Below are 16,998 nucleotides of genomic sequence, written 5' to 3'. Positions count from 1 at the left end.
ATTTATTTTCCCAAGCTAGTATAATCAGGATACTGAAATTCAACACAGTATCAAAACAGAAAACTATAAGCCAATCTCACTTATAAATATAACTACAAAAATTCTCAAACATTACCAAAATCAGATCTAGCTACATACTAGAAGAACAATACAGGCAACCAGGCTGGGTTTATCTCAGGTGTACAAAAATGTCTAACATTAGGAAATCCATTAACGTAATTCATTTTGTTAACCAGATCAAAAAGACCTGAGATGGCCAGGCATGGTGGCTCACATCTGGAATCCTAGCACACTGGGAGGACAATGTGGACAGACTGCTTGAGTTCAGGAGTTTGAAACAAGCCTGGGCAACACAGTGAAACCTTGTCTCTACAACAAATTTCTTTAAAAATTAGCTAGGCATGGTGGCATGCATCTGTAGTCCCAATTGCTCCACAGGCTGAGGTAGAAGGATCTCCTGAGCCCAGAAGGTCAAGGCTGTGGTAAGTCCTTATTGTGCCACTGCACTCCAGCCTGGGCTACAGAGTTAGACCCCAACTCAAAAAAAAAAGACGTAAAATAATCTCAGTGAATCACAAAGAAAAGCAATTAGAAAGAAAATAGCTATGAGAAAAAAAGACTATCCAATATAAGGATGATCTCCTGAAGCAGAGAACCCCAACAAATATAACTAAGAAAATATTAGAAGCTTTAAGGGAATAAATATTACCAAAAGGAAATCAGAACTGAGTCTACAAGAAAAAATAAAGATGTAGCAAACACACCCACAGAGGAAGAAAGTAGAAAATAGAAGAAACTCAGATATTTGACATCCTTGAGCAATTGAACCAGTCTTAGAATGCTCTATTTCTGAACATATTACATGCACACAGAAATTGAACCCTTTACTTTTTAAGCTACTAGAGGCTGGCTTTCCAATTGCTCTCAGATAGAGGTGTTCCCAATGGATACAAAAGAATACATAAAAATTTAAATTATCAAATTTTAAATATATATAGCTTATAAAACAACTAATTTATTAGAGGAAAATATCTGGACAATATTTATAGAGATACATGTATCAGGATGTTTACCATTATGTCATTTGAAATAGAAAATTTAAAAACTTAAACATCTGCTGAAAGGATTAATTAAGCATATTATGGAATCCATATTAGAATACTACTATTAAATATCATTAAAACAACATTATTTAATAATACATCATGAACAGCTCTTCATCTAAGTGGGGAAAAAACATGTTATAAGAGTGGTATTTTTTCGCCAAATTTTAAGGTTTTCTTCATAAATTTTATATACACATGAAAACTCCATAAAGATAATACAGTTTTCCCTCGGTATCTAACAGAAACTGATTCCAGAAGCTCTGCAGATACAAAACTCTGAGCATGTTCAAGTGTCTTATATCACACCTAATACAATGTAAATGCTATGTAAATGGTTGCTATGCCATTTTCTATGTATTATGTATTTTTATTATGTATTATTGTTGTGTAATATTTTCAATCCTCGGTAGGTTGAATCTGCAGACTTGGAACATGAAGATACAGAGGGCTAACTGTACAACTAACTATTAATGAAAACTATCTTTGTGTGGTCAGTTCTCTTTCTATTTTTCTTAACTGTTTGTACAGGTGCACACCTGTAGTCCTAGCTACTTGGTAAGCTGAGGCAAGAGTAATCCTTGAGCTCAGGTGTTTGAGGCTATAGTGAGCTATGATCACAACACTACATTCCAGCCTGGGCAACATAGCAAGACCCTACCTCTAAACAACATACATTTTATCTAAAATTATAAAATAATTGTGTGTACAAAGAAAATTAATGACTTTAAGTGCAAGTTGTGGAAGATCTAACCTGACAAACAGCTCATCTAGAAACAACTTAATAATTGAAACGATATTGAAAAAAAGTTGGCCACTATTTAGAAAAAGAAATTTAAACACCAAACAATGAAAGTATGAGAGGCTATCTAATTGATTCTGAGAGAGAGTAGGTCTTTGAGAGTGTCAGAGTATTACCAATAAGTTTGTTCAGATGAAATCTTAAAGTTCTATATCAAAAGTTGACCCAAGCCGGGCTTGGTGGCTCAGTCTATAATCCCAGCACTTTGGGAGGCTGAGGTGAGTGGAATGCCTGAGCCCACGGGTTCGAGACCCGCCTGGGCAACTTGGTGAGACCTCATCTCTACAATAAAATCAAAAATTAGCTGGGCTTGGTAGCGCGCACCTGTAGTTCCAGCTACTTGGAAGGCTGAGGTGGAAGGATCGCCGGAGCCCAGCAGGTCGAGGCTGCAGTGGCCGGGAGCAGCCACTGCACTCCAGTCTGGGTGACAGAGTGAGACTCCAACTCAAAAAAAAACAAAAGTTGACCCAAAAGCCAAAATAAAACAAAGGTCAAACCTGGAAAATATCTGTAACAAATAAAAGACAAAGGCCAATATCTATGAAGATACTTATAAATTAATAATAAAATGCCAAAGAACATGAAGAGACAATGAATGCATGAAGAAAGAAAACAAATGACCAATATATTTTTTAAAAGGCCAAACTAAAAATGCAACCTAAAACATCAATAAGTTACCATTTTTTTGCCTAACCTATTGGCAAGAATATTTGAAGCCTACAATTCATGTTGACAAAGATGAGGTGAGACTAAAAGACATGAGCACTAATGATAGAAACGTAAACTAGAACAGGCTTTCTGGAAAGCAATTTGGCAATACATATCAAAACCTCATACTTTTTGATCCAGAACACTCCAGGAAATAATAAAAGATGAGATCAAAGATTAATGTACAAAGATGTTTCCTGCAGAATTATTTATAATAGTGAGAATTTATAAATAATCAAAATGGCAGTAATAGAAAAATGATAATTTATCTGATAAATTACATACTTAAAATCAATGGGTGTTTGTTTGTTTTAAATACCAGCCTAGGCAACATAGCAAGGTCCCATCTCTACAAAAAATAAAAATAAAATTAGGCTGGCATAATGGTGCACACCTGTAGTCCTAGCTACTTGGTAAGCTGAGGCAAGAGTAATCCTTGAGCTCAGGTGTTTGAGGCTATAGTGAGCTATGATCACATCACTACATTCCAGCCTGGGCAACATAGCAAGACCCTACCTCTAAAAAAAACAAAAAACGACAAAACATAAAAAATCAACTTACAACACAGGGGAATTGTTCACATAATAATTAAATTAAAATGGCAGAATGCAAAACCACATGTATGATATGATGTCTTAAAATATAAAAATTGACTAAAAATACAATAGAATGAAAAATTACTCTAAAGGAAGAAATATGTGCAAGTCCAGTTTTCTTCACACTTCCTTAGTACTTTACGATTTAAAAAAAAAAACCTTGGGGCTTCATTTTAATTTTGCCTTTTTTTTTTAATGATCTGAGAGTTTACAAAACTAAAAGTGACCTGAGAGATAGTAAGTAGAGTGAAAAGAGTCATGGCAACCAGGATTCTGGGCAAGTTACCAAACTTGTATTTCCTCAATTGTGAAACAGAGTTAATCTCATTCATTCATTCATTCATTCATTCATTGTCTTGCTGTTGGCAAAGCTGGAGTGCAATGGCATAGGCATAGCTCACTGCAGCTGGTAACTCCTAGTACCATCTTTAAAGAATCAGAATGATTAACTAATATAATTAATGTATTTAAATATACTAACTTATTTTAATTATGAAGATGTTTATTAAAGATGTATGGTCTCCTTAGCTTACAAATTCAATGAGATATTTTTAAGTCCTTTTTTTGTTTCTATGAGAGAGAAAAGCATGGTAGGTGGACTTAATGTGCTCATTCTGAATATTATCTGAATGAATACTTAAGAATAGCCAAGGAAATTCCAGAAAATGAATACTAAAGAATGCCTGGCTCTTTAAAATATTAAAATGTTAAAAAAGTAGAAAGGAACATAATTGTAACTATGTGGTATGATGATATGACAGCAGAACAGATAAATCAACTGAGCAAAATACAGTTTAAAAATGAACTCAAGTATTCCTGGAAGTTTAGCATGTAATAAATGGTGGTATTTCAAAACCAATGAAGAAAAATGGATTAATCACTACATGGTACATGAATAACTGGCCAGTCATTTGAAAATAAATAGGAAAACCTGAATTCCTATCTATTCCTTATGTCAAAATAAGTAACTACTAGAAAATAACAAAGAGGCAGAATAGAAACCTAGAAATCATAAAAGAAAAAACTGATAACTAAATAAAAAGCGAAAATATTTCCATATGCCACAACATCCCAAAGTTAAAAAGCAAATAAATTGGGGGAAAATTCAACTATACACATGACAAAGGTCAACTTTCCTATGTGCAAAGAACTTATAAAATTAAGGGGCTATAAGCCCTCATATTCTGATGAGTCTGTAAATTACCAAGCTTTTTTGAAAGAGAATATAGTGCTTGCAATTAAATATTTAAACATGTATATTCTTTGACTCAATAATTCCAGTTCAAAAAATTCATCCCAGAAAAAGTCACACAAGTGTACAAAGATATGTACAAGGACATTCACTACAGCATTTTTGGAATGGCACAAATATTCAGTGGGGGACATACTTTTAAAATTATAGTGCATCTACATAATGCAGCCACAAAAAGAATGCTTTATTTAAAAAATAATGATAGCCGGGCTCGGTGGCTCAGCCTGTAATCCCGCGCCTTTGGGAGGCCGAGGTGATTGGATTGCCTGAGCCCATGGGTTCGAGACCTGCCTGGGCAACTTGGCGAGACCTCATCTCTACAATAAATCAAAAATTAGCCGGGCGTGGTAGTGTGCGCCTGTAGTTCCAGCTACTTGGAAGGCTGAGGCAGAAGGATCGCCGGAACCCAGGAGGTCAAGGCTGTGGTGGCTGGGAGCGGCCACTGCACTCCAGTCTGGGCGACAGAGTGAGACTCCAACTCAAATAATAATAATAATAATATTATTATATTATATATATATAATATTTAATATAAATAATCTATATTAAAAACAAAGTTGGCTGGGTATAGTGGCTCATGCCTGTAATCCCAGCACTTTGGAAGGCCGAGGCAGGAGGACTGCTTGAACCTAGAAGTTTGAGACCAGCCTAAGCAACATAGCAAGACCTCATCTCTACAAAAAAATAAAAAAATCAGCCGGCCACAGTGGTGCACACCTTTAGTCTCAATTACCCAGAGGGCTGAGGAGGAAAGATCCCCTGAGCCCAGGAGGTTGAGGGTGCAGTGAGCCATGATTATGCCACTTACACAACAGCCTGGGTGACAGAGTGAGACCTTGACTCAAAAACAAACAAGCAAAACAAAAGACAGAATTAAGAATGGGGAACTTAAGAACAGTAATAGTAGTGTGATTCCACTTTTAAATCACCAGAAAACACATTTTTTTTAAAAACTGGAAAAACATACAACAGGTCATTAAGAGTGTTTTTACCTCTAAGGGATGAGCTAATCAGCTTATATATACTTTCCTTTCAAATTATACATTTACAAATTGTTTTACCAAAAGCATTTATTATTTTTCATGCAAAAAAATTTAATTAGGAAATTTGAAAATAAGCATCATGAAGGAATTCACAAATACATCAATAGAACAGAATAGAGGGCCCAGAAATAGACCCATGCAAACACAGTCAACTGACCTTTGGCAAAAGAGCAAAAAGGCAATACAATGGAGAAAGGATATACTTTTCAACAAAGAGTGGCACTAGAACAACTGGATACCCACATGTTAAAAAAAACAAAATGAACCTAGACACAAGACCTTACATCTTTCACAAAAATACTAAAACTAGATTATAGACCTAAATATAAAAAGCACAAAACATAGACAGGTGCAGTAGTTCATGCATATAATCCCAGTAATTTGGGAGGTCAAAGCAGGAGGATCATTTGAGGTCTGGAGTTTGAGATCAGCCTGGGCAACACAGCGAGACCTCAACTCTATAAAGATTCTAAAAATTAGCCAGGTGTGGTGGTGCATGCCTGTAATCCCAGCTACTTAGGGGTTTGAGATGGAAGGACTGCCCGAGCTCAGGAGGTTGAGGCTGTGGTAAACTGTGATTGTGCCATTGTACTCCAGCCCGAGCAACAAGTAGAGACCCTGACACAAAAATAAAAAAAATTTTTAAAGTGCAAAATTTTAAACCGCCTATGACATAACATGAGAGAAAAATCTTGATGACCTTGAGTTTGGCAGTAACTTTTTAGATACAAAACCAAAGGCATAAGCCATAAAAGAAATAGTTGACCCTTGAAAAACACAGAGATTGGGGTGCTGATTCCCTACGCAGTCAAAAATTCAAGTGTAACTTTTGACTCCCCAAAAACTTAATAGCCTACTGTTGACCAGAAACCTTACCAATAACATAAACAGTCAATTAACACATATTTTGCATGCCATATTATTATATACTACATTCTTACAATAAAGTAGACTAGAGAAAAAGAAAATATTATTAAGAAAATCATGAGGAATAGAAAATATATTTACTATTCATTAAATGGAATCGGATCATCATGAAGGTCTTCATGCTGGCTGTCTTCACATCGAGCAAACTGAGAAGGAGGAAGAGGAGGAAAGGCTGGTCTTGCTGTCTCACGGGTGGCAGAGGCAGAAGTGGTGGAAGGGAAAGCAGGAGAGGCAGGCACACCTGATGTAACTTTACAAAACTACATTGTCATTTCTGACAAACTTTTTTACTTCTCCAAAAATGTTTCTATATTATACCAGTCCTTCTTTCATTTGCTTTAATTTCAGTGCCTGTATCATAGAAGAGCCTATGTTGTTTAAAAAAAAATTCAAAACCAGTCTTGAATAATTAGAACCCTTCTGCCAGATTGTCTAATGTCAGTTTGTTTTCTGGCACTGCCTCTCCATCTTTTTTTTTGAGTTGGAGTCTCACTCTGTCACCCAGACTGGAGTGCAGTCCTGGCCACCGCAGCCTTGACCTGCTGGGCTCCGGCGATCCTTCCGCCTCAGTCTTCCAAGTAGCCGGAATTACAGGCGCTCCACCTTGTTTCTCATTATCTGGCACTGGTTTGGAGGCACTCATCTCCATCAAGTCAACTTTTGTTAGTTCGTCCAATGTATGTTTATTAGCTCTTGAATTTCTCCAAGATTCCTATTTTTATTTGTTTTTGAGTAGGAGTCTCACTCTGTCACCCAGGTTGGAGGGCAGTGGCACACTCATAGCCACCGCAGCCTCAACCTGCTGGGCTCAGGTGATCCTTCCATCTCAGCATTCCAAGTAGCTGAAACTACAGGCATGCACCACCACGCCCAGTTGATCTTTTTATTTGTTGTAGAGATGAGGTCTCACCAAGCTGCCCAGGCTGGTCTCAAACCCATGGGCTCAGGCAATCCTCTCACCTCGGCCTCCCAAAGTGCTGGGATTTATAAGCATGAGCAACCACGTCTGGCCTGATCCCCATTTTTAAATCCTTCTTTTTTTTTTTTTTGCCATATCCATAATCTCTTTCATGATTTCCTTGATAGGCTCTGTCGTAAATGTTCAGTTATGCACAACGTCCAACAGTTTTCTCCAGCAGCAATTTACTGTCTAGGGTTTGATGGCTTTCATGACTTTTTCTATGACAATGATGTATCTTGAATGGTTTAATCCTTTCAGACTTTCATCATGTTCTCTCTATTAGGGTTCTCTTTCATAGCATCAACAATCCTTTCCATAGAGGACCATATGTACAGAACCTTAAAGGTCCTTATGATCCCCTGGTCTAAAGGCTGAATTGAAGACATGTTTGGGAAAATTGCCATTGGTGTTTAACTCATGGCATTCTAGGTAGTCAGGGGCATTGTCCAATATCAAAATAACTTTAAAAGGCAGTCCTTTACTGGCAGGTACTCCCTGACTTCAAGGAAAAAAGTCATCACAGGAACTAATCCAGAAAAAGGGTTATCACTGTCCAGGACTTACCCTTGTACAATGAAAAGACTGGCAGCTAGCCAGGCTCAGTGGCTCAGCCTGTAATCCCACGCCTTGGGAGGCTGAGGTGAGTTAATTGCCTGAGCCCGCGGGTTCGAGACCCGCCTGGGCAGCGAGACCTCATCTCTACAATAAATCAAAAAATCAGCCGGGCATGGTAGCACATGCCTGTAATTCCGGTTACTTGGAAGGCTGAGGCGGAAGGATCGCCGGAGCCCAGCAGGTCGAGTCTGGGCGACAGTTTGAGACTCCAGCTCAAAAAAAAAAAAAAAAAGAAAAGAAAAGACTGGCAGCTGTGATTCCTTCTCCCTTCAAGGCTCAGGGACTAGCAGTTTTATAGATAAGGGCAGTCCTGATCATAAACCATAAGCCTTTGCACAAAACAGCAGAGTTAGTCTATCACTTCCTGTCTTATATCCTGGTGCTCACTTCTCCTCCTGGTGCTCACTTCTCCTCCTTCCTAATAAGTGTGCTTTGTGGCATTTTCTCCTCCCAGAATAGAGCACCTTCAGATACATTAAAGACCTGTTCAAGCAGATATCCTCTCTCCTCAATGGTTTTCTCAATGGTGTCTGGGAACCTCTCTGTTGCCTCTTGGTCAGCAAAAACTGCTTCTCCCGTTATTCTGACACTTTTTAAAGTCAAACCTCTTTCTAAAATCATCAAACTATCCTTTGCTGGCATTAAATTTCTCCATCTTTAGATCCTTCACCTTCCCTTTGCTTTAAGTTGTCATATAATGACTTTGCTTTTTCTCAAATCTTATTAGAATCTATAGGTATACCTTTCTCATAGCAATCTTGCACCCACATAAAAGCTGCATTTTCAATGTGATCATAAAAAGGTATTTCACAAAAAGTGAAAGGTCTTCACACCTCCTGGCTTGACTGCAGCAACAGCTTCACACAATTCCTTTCCTTTTTCCACAATGGCCCTTACTGGATTCATTTATCTTGAAATAGTGAGCAACTGCAGTTGCAGATCTCAAGTTATAGAACATATGAAGCAGCTCAACTTTTTCTTGTAATGCCATGGCTTTTCTCTGCTACTTGGGAGCACTTTCAGTATAACTAATGGTACTCTGTATGAGTGCCACGGTGTTATTCAAGATTTATGGAATTGCACAATGAAAAATACATAAAAACCAGCCAAAAGACACCGTCAAGAGAATATGACAAGTCACAGTCTGAGAAAATGTATTAGCAAACAACATATCTGATAAAGAACTGTTATCCAAAATATACAAAAAATATTAAAACTCAACAATAAGTACTTGCTTTGGCAACACATACACAAAAAAAGAAAAACAGTCTAATAATGATTGCTTCAAGAGATCAAAACCAAAGTATAAAGGGGAGATATTTGGGGCCCAACAAAATTAAGAATTTTCTAATATAACTACCACAAAAAAATGGAAGTGTTCTACAGAGACTAGATTCCTATCTGTTAAGAATAAATGCAGAACAATTTTTTGCAACAGAGTTGGGCCTAAATTGTTTATGTCTTTTCATTACTCTCTACAGAGCCCTACTTGGTTCACAGAATGAAAGATAATAGCTTCAGAAAGATTCTGCTTTTTTTTTTTTTAGAAAACAAGCGTCTTGCCATGTTGTTCAGGTTAGAGTACAGTGGCTATTCACAAACACAATCACTGTACACTACAGTCTCAAACTCCTGGTTCAAATGGCAACAACCCCACTCTTCTCCTGAATTCTAGTAATGACTCCGCTACAAAGCAAAGTCACTTTTACCTCTTTAGTCCTTAGTTTCCTGCTGTGTAAAAAGAAGGAAAATAACTAGTCTCTGATTCTTTTCAGTTATATGACCCTTTATCTATTACTTTCTATAGTTTAAATACATCTAGAGAACATAAGGTACCACCAAAGTCATTAACTAGAATCTGTCTGAAAAATAATAAAAAAAGTAGATTCACTATGTGATAGAAGAAATAAAGAGAATATTTAGGAAGGACATAAAATTATCATCAAATTTCTTCAGGACTAACGTGTAGAAGAATGCTTAGGACCAGCTTGGGCAACTTGGCAAGACCTCATCTCTACAATAAATCAAGAAAAATTAGCCGGGCATGATGGTACATGCCTGTAGTTTCAGCTACTTGAAAACCTGAGGTGGAAGGATCGCCCGAGCCCAGCAGGTTGAAGCTATGGTGACCACGAGCGTGCCACTGCGCTCCAGCCTGGGAAACAGAGTGAGACTCCAACACACACACAAAAAAGAATGCTTAGGATTTTCTCTGTGTGGTGCTAGAGAAGAGAACAAAACCCAGTAAGTAGAAGTTACAGTAGGGCAAGTTTCAGGTTAATTAAAGGAAAAATAAAACATTAAAACTAGTCTACACTAGATAGTTATAAGTTCCTTCTCTCCAGAAAGAAAAGAACTCAAGACCACCAATTGGAAGAGATTCAGTTATCTGATGAGAAAACTGGGCAGATACCTTCCTTCATAGCTCTTTCTGTAATTTCACTTAGAATAACAGCTTCCTCTGTGATCCAAAAGCACCTGTTTAACTTCTTAAGGTCCATTCATCCACTAGACCATAAAATTATTATAAGAACTACATATTATTCATTTCTATATTCCTCCCCCTCACTTTACCTGGCATAATTGTAATTGTACCCCAAAAAAAAAAAAAAAAAAAAAAAAAACATGCTTACTAAATACTCCTATAAAAACTAAACTCAACTTAATGACTATACAAAAGCATATAAATTTCACTGGATAAAAACCTAGTATATGATGGATTAGCCAGGCATGGTAACTTACACCTGGAGTCCTAGCTACTCAGGAGGCTGAGGCAAGAAGGTCACCTGAGCCCAGGAGTTTGAGGCTATAGTGATCTATAATCATGCCACTGCACTTAGGGTGACAGAGCAAGACCCTGTCTTTAATTTGCTTTCTTAATTTAAAAAAAAATTAAGCTTAGTGTATGATAGAAGATATTTTAGAAACTAGAGCCCTTAAGACTCAAAAACAGTTTCACCTATAGAGACATAAAAATGAAAGGTTATCACACAATTCTAGGCTGCTGTATGTTGGGATAGCAGAGTGATAAGACTGTGGGTTAGGTGCTGGGCTTCTGTGTTTCAGATTAAGTATCTCTGCAAGTTCAATGGTTGGGAGACTTAACAAGTTAAAATTTACAAATAAAATGCATGGATTATTGAATAAATGTTAAGACAACTGGCTATCCATTTGGAAAAAAAGAGTACTCTGCCTCAGTCCTGTAAGTGCTGGTGGTTCCTTATGTCTCCTATACAAGTATTCTTAGAGTTTTCTTTCCTCTCATTGAGTCATCTCCAGTTTAGTTAACAATTCTTTACACTAAATTTCCCTGTTTAAATTTTAAATTAAATTCCAGATGGATTAAACTACAAAACATAAAAGATAACTATAAAAGTACTGAAAATGAGAATTTTTAAAAATATAAACATGGGGATTGGGGAGATCTTCCTCATCAAGACAAGAAACTTAAACACCACAAATTTTTTTTTAATGGTCAGCTCTACATACTTTTTTTTTTTTTTTAAGTAAGAGTCTCACTCTGTCGCCCAGGATGGAGTGCAGTGGCACGTTCACAGTCACTGAAGCCTTGACCTGCTGGGCTCAGGGGATCCTTCTGCCTCAGTCTTCCAAGTCGCTGGAATCACAGATGCACACCACCACACTCGGCTAATTTTATTTTTATTTATTGCAGAGACAAGGTCTCGCCAAGTTGCCCAGGATGGTCTCGAACCCCTGGAATCAGGCAATCCTCTCTCCTCCGCCTCCCAAAGTGCTGGGATTACAGGCGTGACCTACATAAAAAGTAAAGCTTTCTGGACAAAAAAAAAATGGAGATAAATGATGTACCAGAAGACCAAAATTTGCAATGCATACCAAAGGGCTACTATAATTTACAAAGGAGCTCTTCCAAAGCAATGAGTAAAGGACAACACAATGGAAAAGTGGGGCAGAGATATAAACAACTCACAAAATAAAGATGGCCAATAAATAAAAAGATGCCATAATTAACAGTATAATCTCCTAAAACTGGAAAGTGCAAATCAAAAAGCCCCTATCATCTACCTGCTTAAAACCCTTCAATGGCTTCCCCTATGGCCTAAGGAAGACCACTCAGGCCAGCTCATACCTACTCCACACTGTGTCTCTACTCCAAGCACACTGACCTTTCTTCAATTATCTTACTCATCTTGCTTCCTCCAAAAATGTGACTCCTGTTCATCCATCAGATCTCAGCTCCCAGACCACTTCCTCAGAATCCTTTCCTGATCTCCCTAAATGGGTTCATAGCATGTTTAAAGAAGGACATGGAGGTCAGTGTGGCTGGAATGATATTATAGGGCCTGGGGGAGGAAAGTAGTAGGATATGAGGTCAGAGAAGTATTCATAGCATCGTGTACCTCACAGTTGCTCAGGCCAAAATCCTCTAAATAACCTTTGACAACTTGCTTTCCTTTACATTCCATATTCAATCCATCAAAAAATCCTGTTGGCCATTCCTTCAAGATATAACTTTCACTGATACATTCTGGTCCAAGCCCCATTGCCTTTTTTCTGAATTCATGCCTCCCTTGCCTCCTATTACTCTACTGCCAAACCAACAGCCAGAGTGATTTTTAAAACAAAAGTCAGATCACACCATTCATCTGTTCAAAACCTTTCAATCGTTCCCCACAGTGAAAGTCAATCCTTAAAATGCTTCTAGGGCCCTACAACATCTGCCCCACCCCATTACTTCTCTGACCTCATATCCTACTACTTTCCTCCCCCAGGCCCTATAACATCATTCCAGCCACTGACCTCCATGTCCTTCTTTAAACATGCCAGACATGCTTCCGTAAGGCATCTCCAAAGACTGATCCTTCTGTCTAGAATACTCTTCCATCAGACATCCTCATGGCTAACCCCCCATCTCCTTCACGTCTTTGCACAAATGTCATCTCAATAAAGCTACTCTGACCACCCCATTTTAAGCCCATCCCACCCCTTCCCTTTACCCTGCTCTGTTTTTTTTTTTCCATTGCACTTATCACCTAACAATCCATATTATTTGCTTTTGTTTGTTGTTTAGTATCTATTTCTCCCACACTAAGGCAGCGTTATTTATTATCTGCGTTGCTCACTGATATATTCCAAATATCTAGAATTGTGCCTGGCAAGTAGTCTCCACTCGTACTGAATAAATAAATAGTTTCATACTTGTCTGTAGAATTATCTAATTAATGTCTAAATGATTCACTACCTAGGGAACAGGGAATGGGTCTAGTTTTGTTCATAATTGTATTTCCTAGATTCTAGCATAGGGCTTGGCATAGAATAGGTACACAAATACTTGTTAACCAAAGAATATCACTTGTTTTAAATCTATTAAAAGACACAAATTTAAAACAGACATCGCCCAGAGCTTGAAAGATTGTAGGAATCCCCCCTTTCATATATTGTTGGTAGGTATGTAAATCGATGCCTTTTTTGAGAGTAAGTTAGCAGTATTAAAATTTAAACCACTCAGAACTCATGTCCTTTAATTCAATAATCTTACAGAAGTAAAAGAGTACCTGAAAAATATGCGCAAAGACATCCATTACAGCACTGCTTATAACATAATGAAAAAATAAAAATAAAAGCAATCAACTTGTCCATCAATAGGGAGATAGGCAAATCATGCACGGTACATCCATGTGATGAAATAGTCTTTAACAAGAGTGAGGAAGACCTATAACACTGACCTGGAAAGTGGTCCATGACCTAGTAAATAGGTCAGAGGTTCCTGGTATCAGATGGCCTGGATTTGAATCCTGCTCCCCCAACTTCCTAGCTGTATAACACCAGGCACATGTTTTTTAACTTCTCTGTGCTTCAGTTTCCTCATCAATAAAACAGGAGCAGTAATATTTCAACAGTACCCACCTCATTGCTATGAAGATTTCCTGAAATAATGCCTACAGGGTTTGTAGCACATTGCAGGGCCACAAAACCATTTATAACTATATGATGGCTAACATTTATTAAGTGAGACAATGAGTTGCAGGCCTACGTATGCAACGCATGTCTATCTCAAGAGTAAAAGGTAGCATGTCTGTGCAACTACAGAAGAGTAAAGAAAGCCAAAAAACAGTGGCTACCTCTGAGAGACGAGGGAAGACCTACTTCTTGAAATACTGTACATATGTGTGTGTGTGTATATATAGATAGATAGATAGATAGATATATGTATATATATATATATTTTTTTTTTTGAGTCAGAGTCTTACTCTGTTGCCCAAGCTGGAGTGCAGTGGCATGCTCACCACCACAGCCTCGACCTGCTGGACTCAGGTGATTCTTCCACCTCAGCCTTCCAAGTAGCTGGAACTACAGGTGCACGCCACTATGATTGGCTAATTTTTTGATTTATTGTAAAGATGAGGTCTGGTCAAAAGTTGCCCATGCAGGTCTCAAACCCATGGACTCAGGCAATCCTCTCACCCCAGTCTCCCAAAGTGCTGGGATTATAGGCGTGAGCCACTGCGCCTGGTCTAAAATACTGTACCTATTTTTTAATGATGGGATTATAGGATACAATATTTTAAAAATTAATAGTAAAAAATAACAGCAAAGCTTCTTAGAGTAAAATAAATATTAAATTTTGAAAAATCAAAGAATTACAATATCTTTGAATTCTCAAGGGAAAATGATTAACCAATTGAAATTTTACTATTAAAATTGCCTTAGCCGGGCTCGGTGGCTCAGCATGTAATCCCGCACCTTTGGGAGGCTGAGGTGAGTGGACTGCCTGAGCCCACGGGTTCAAGACCCGCCTGGGCAGCGAGACCTCATCTCTACAATAAATCAAAAAATTAGCCGGGCATGGTATAGCGCGCCTGTAATTCCGGCTACTCGGAAGACTGAGGCGGAAGGATCGCCGGAGCCCAGCAGGTCGAGGCTGCGGTGGCCGGGAGCAGTCACTGCACTCCAGTATGGGCGACAGAGTGAGACTCCAACTCAAAAAAACCCAAAAATTGCCTTTATTCTAAATGAGTAAACAAAGATGAATTTTCAAAAAACCAAACCTTTCCCAAAAATTTACAAAATAAGGAATTAAAATAAATTAATAAAAAGAAAATGATTACATTTCATCCTGTCAATTTACAAGATAAATTTATTCTTTTCTTAATCTACCATATCTTCATGAAAGACAGACAAGATCTGTGAGAAAAGAAAAAAAACAATGTCATAAAAGACAACTGCTTCTGAAATGGGATAAAACAAGATAAAGATAAAGTCAAAGATTAAGCAGTTATCTTTTACCACCAGTTTGGGACAAAAGAATTATACAATTTAAAAAAAAATTCAGCAGGACTAGGAAATTCCAAGTGTGCCTAAAGCTAAAGTCTATGAGTTCTGAAGAGAAAAATTAAATTCCCAAGATGAACACTGACACAAAACACTCAAATATACCAAATTATCTCCTTTTATCGACAGTAGCTGTGGCTGCCCATTTACTACATGAATTTAAAATAAAAATTGCAATCTATGCAAACTAAATCTCATCCTAGAGTCACAAGATTTGAAAAATAGGAAATAAACCTGCACAAAAAATAGTAAAAATACAAGATTTTCTAAAACTAATTTTCCAAGTGCTTAGTCACTTCTGCCTATTTACAGGGAAGACCATTTCACATTGTAAGAGGCAGGGAATTTTGATTCCAGACTGTCATGTCACCTGAGCTGCCCTAGACGTTTGTTTCCATGCAACTCAAGAGAAGGCGACAGCCAGTTAAGCATACCTACCACCCCGATCAGAACCACAAAGTTACTGTGCTCTATCCTGCTTCTCTCTGAAGAAACAAAGAGGGTTTGTGGAAGAACAAAGTTTTCTTCCCTGACATCACATGCAAAAGGTGATAATTAAAATGTGACCTGAAAATATCCCAGTTTCCTCTCTCTGACAGTCCTCCAGAAATGCCCCCCTTCACTTCGACTGGAATAGAAACTACAAGCAGATTCTTAAAGAACTCCAAATGCTTACTAGACATCTACACTTAGGCAACTAACAAATTCAAAACTAGAGGCCAACAGGCTTTGGAGCTCATTCCCCAGAGAGCAGTTAAAATCTGATAACATTGTTTCCAACTCCCCAGAGGCAAAAACAAAGAGTAAAGGTTTCAAGAAAGATTATTTTAAGAGACAGCCCTAGGCAAAGGCAAGTTTTTAAGTACCTACTCTGTGACAAGCACCTTTTCCCACACTCTTCTCACACTTAAACATGCTAAACACACGTGCTGATTACAGAAATACACCTAAAAGAACTTTCACAACTAGATACAGTAGGATCTTAGAAAAGACCAGGCACAGTCTTTTCAAACATAATTCCAGGTGGTAAAATCTGGAACGATGCAATCTATGAAGCAGAGCTTCCTCCAATCCCCAGGTCATGAAGGCCTGTGACAGCCAACTTTGATTATTTAGGATGGGGCTCTTTTTCTACAAGAATATAAAGGCCATAAGTGACACGTTCCCTCTACTTTGGCATTCTCAAACAGCATTCCCCTTATTATTCCAAATACCCCTACAATAATACTAAGCTATCATTTTACATATACATAAGTGTTGCTACCTTTATGGACAAAGTATAAACGCATGAAGCTCAAAGAGGATAAGAAATGCGCCCGGAGCTTGTTCGTGAAGAATACAGGTCCTTTAGACGCCCAGGCCCCGGCACTTACCATTAAGCCACACCGCCACTCAAAGAATGCCAGTAATTGCAGTTACTGATCCCAAACAGTTTCATATGTCACAAAACTGGGTGCAAAGAGCTCCATAACAAGAATTCGGGCGGCGAGGCGGTGGGGAGGGCACACTACCACCACCTAAGCAAAGGGTTTTTTCCTTCTTTAACGAATATAGCACATGTTCCCGATTTCCACCCTCCCCACCGGCAGAACCCACGTGCCGGTCCCACTGCTACCCACAGCAGCTCCCTCTCCACACTCCCCCACGCTACTCAGCAGCCTCCCACGTCCTCCCCTCCGC

At 38.3% G+C, this 16,998-nt stretch overlaps 1 protein-coding gene across 3 annotated transcripts in view; it reads right to left on the bottom strand.

Annotated features, from left to right (window-relative positions):
- RABEP1 (rabaptin, RAB GTPase binding effector protein 1) overlaps window positions 1–16,998 on the bottom strand; it is a 116,726-nt gene that overhangs the window by 99,394 nt on the left and 334 nt on the right. The window lies entirely within an intron of this gene.

This window comes from Carlito syrichta, unplaced genomic scaffold (assembly GCF_000164805.1).
Source record: "Carlito syrichta isolate Samal-C Ts95f unplaced genomic scaffold, Tarsius_syrichta-2.0.1 Scaffold95853, whole genome shotgun sequence".
NCBI lineage: Eukaryota > Metazoa > Chordata > Mammalia > Primates > Tarsiidae > Carlito > Carlito syrichta.
This window is presented reverse-complemented; position numbering and strand designations above follow the sequence as displayed.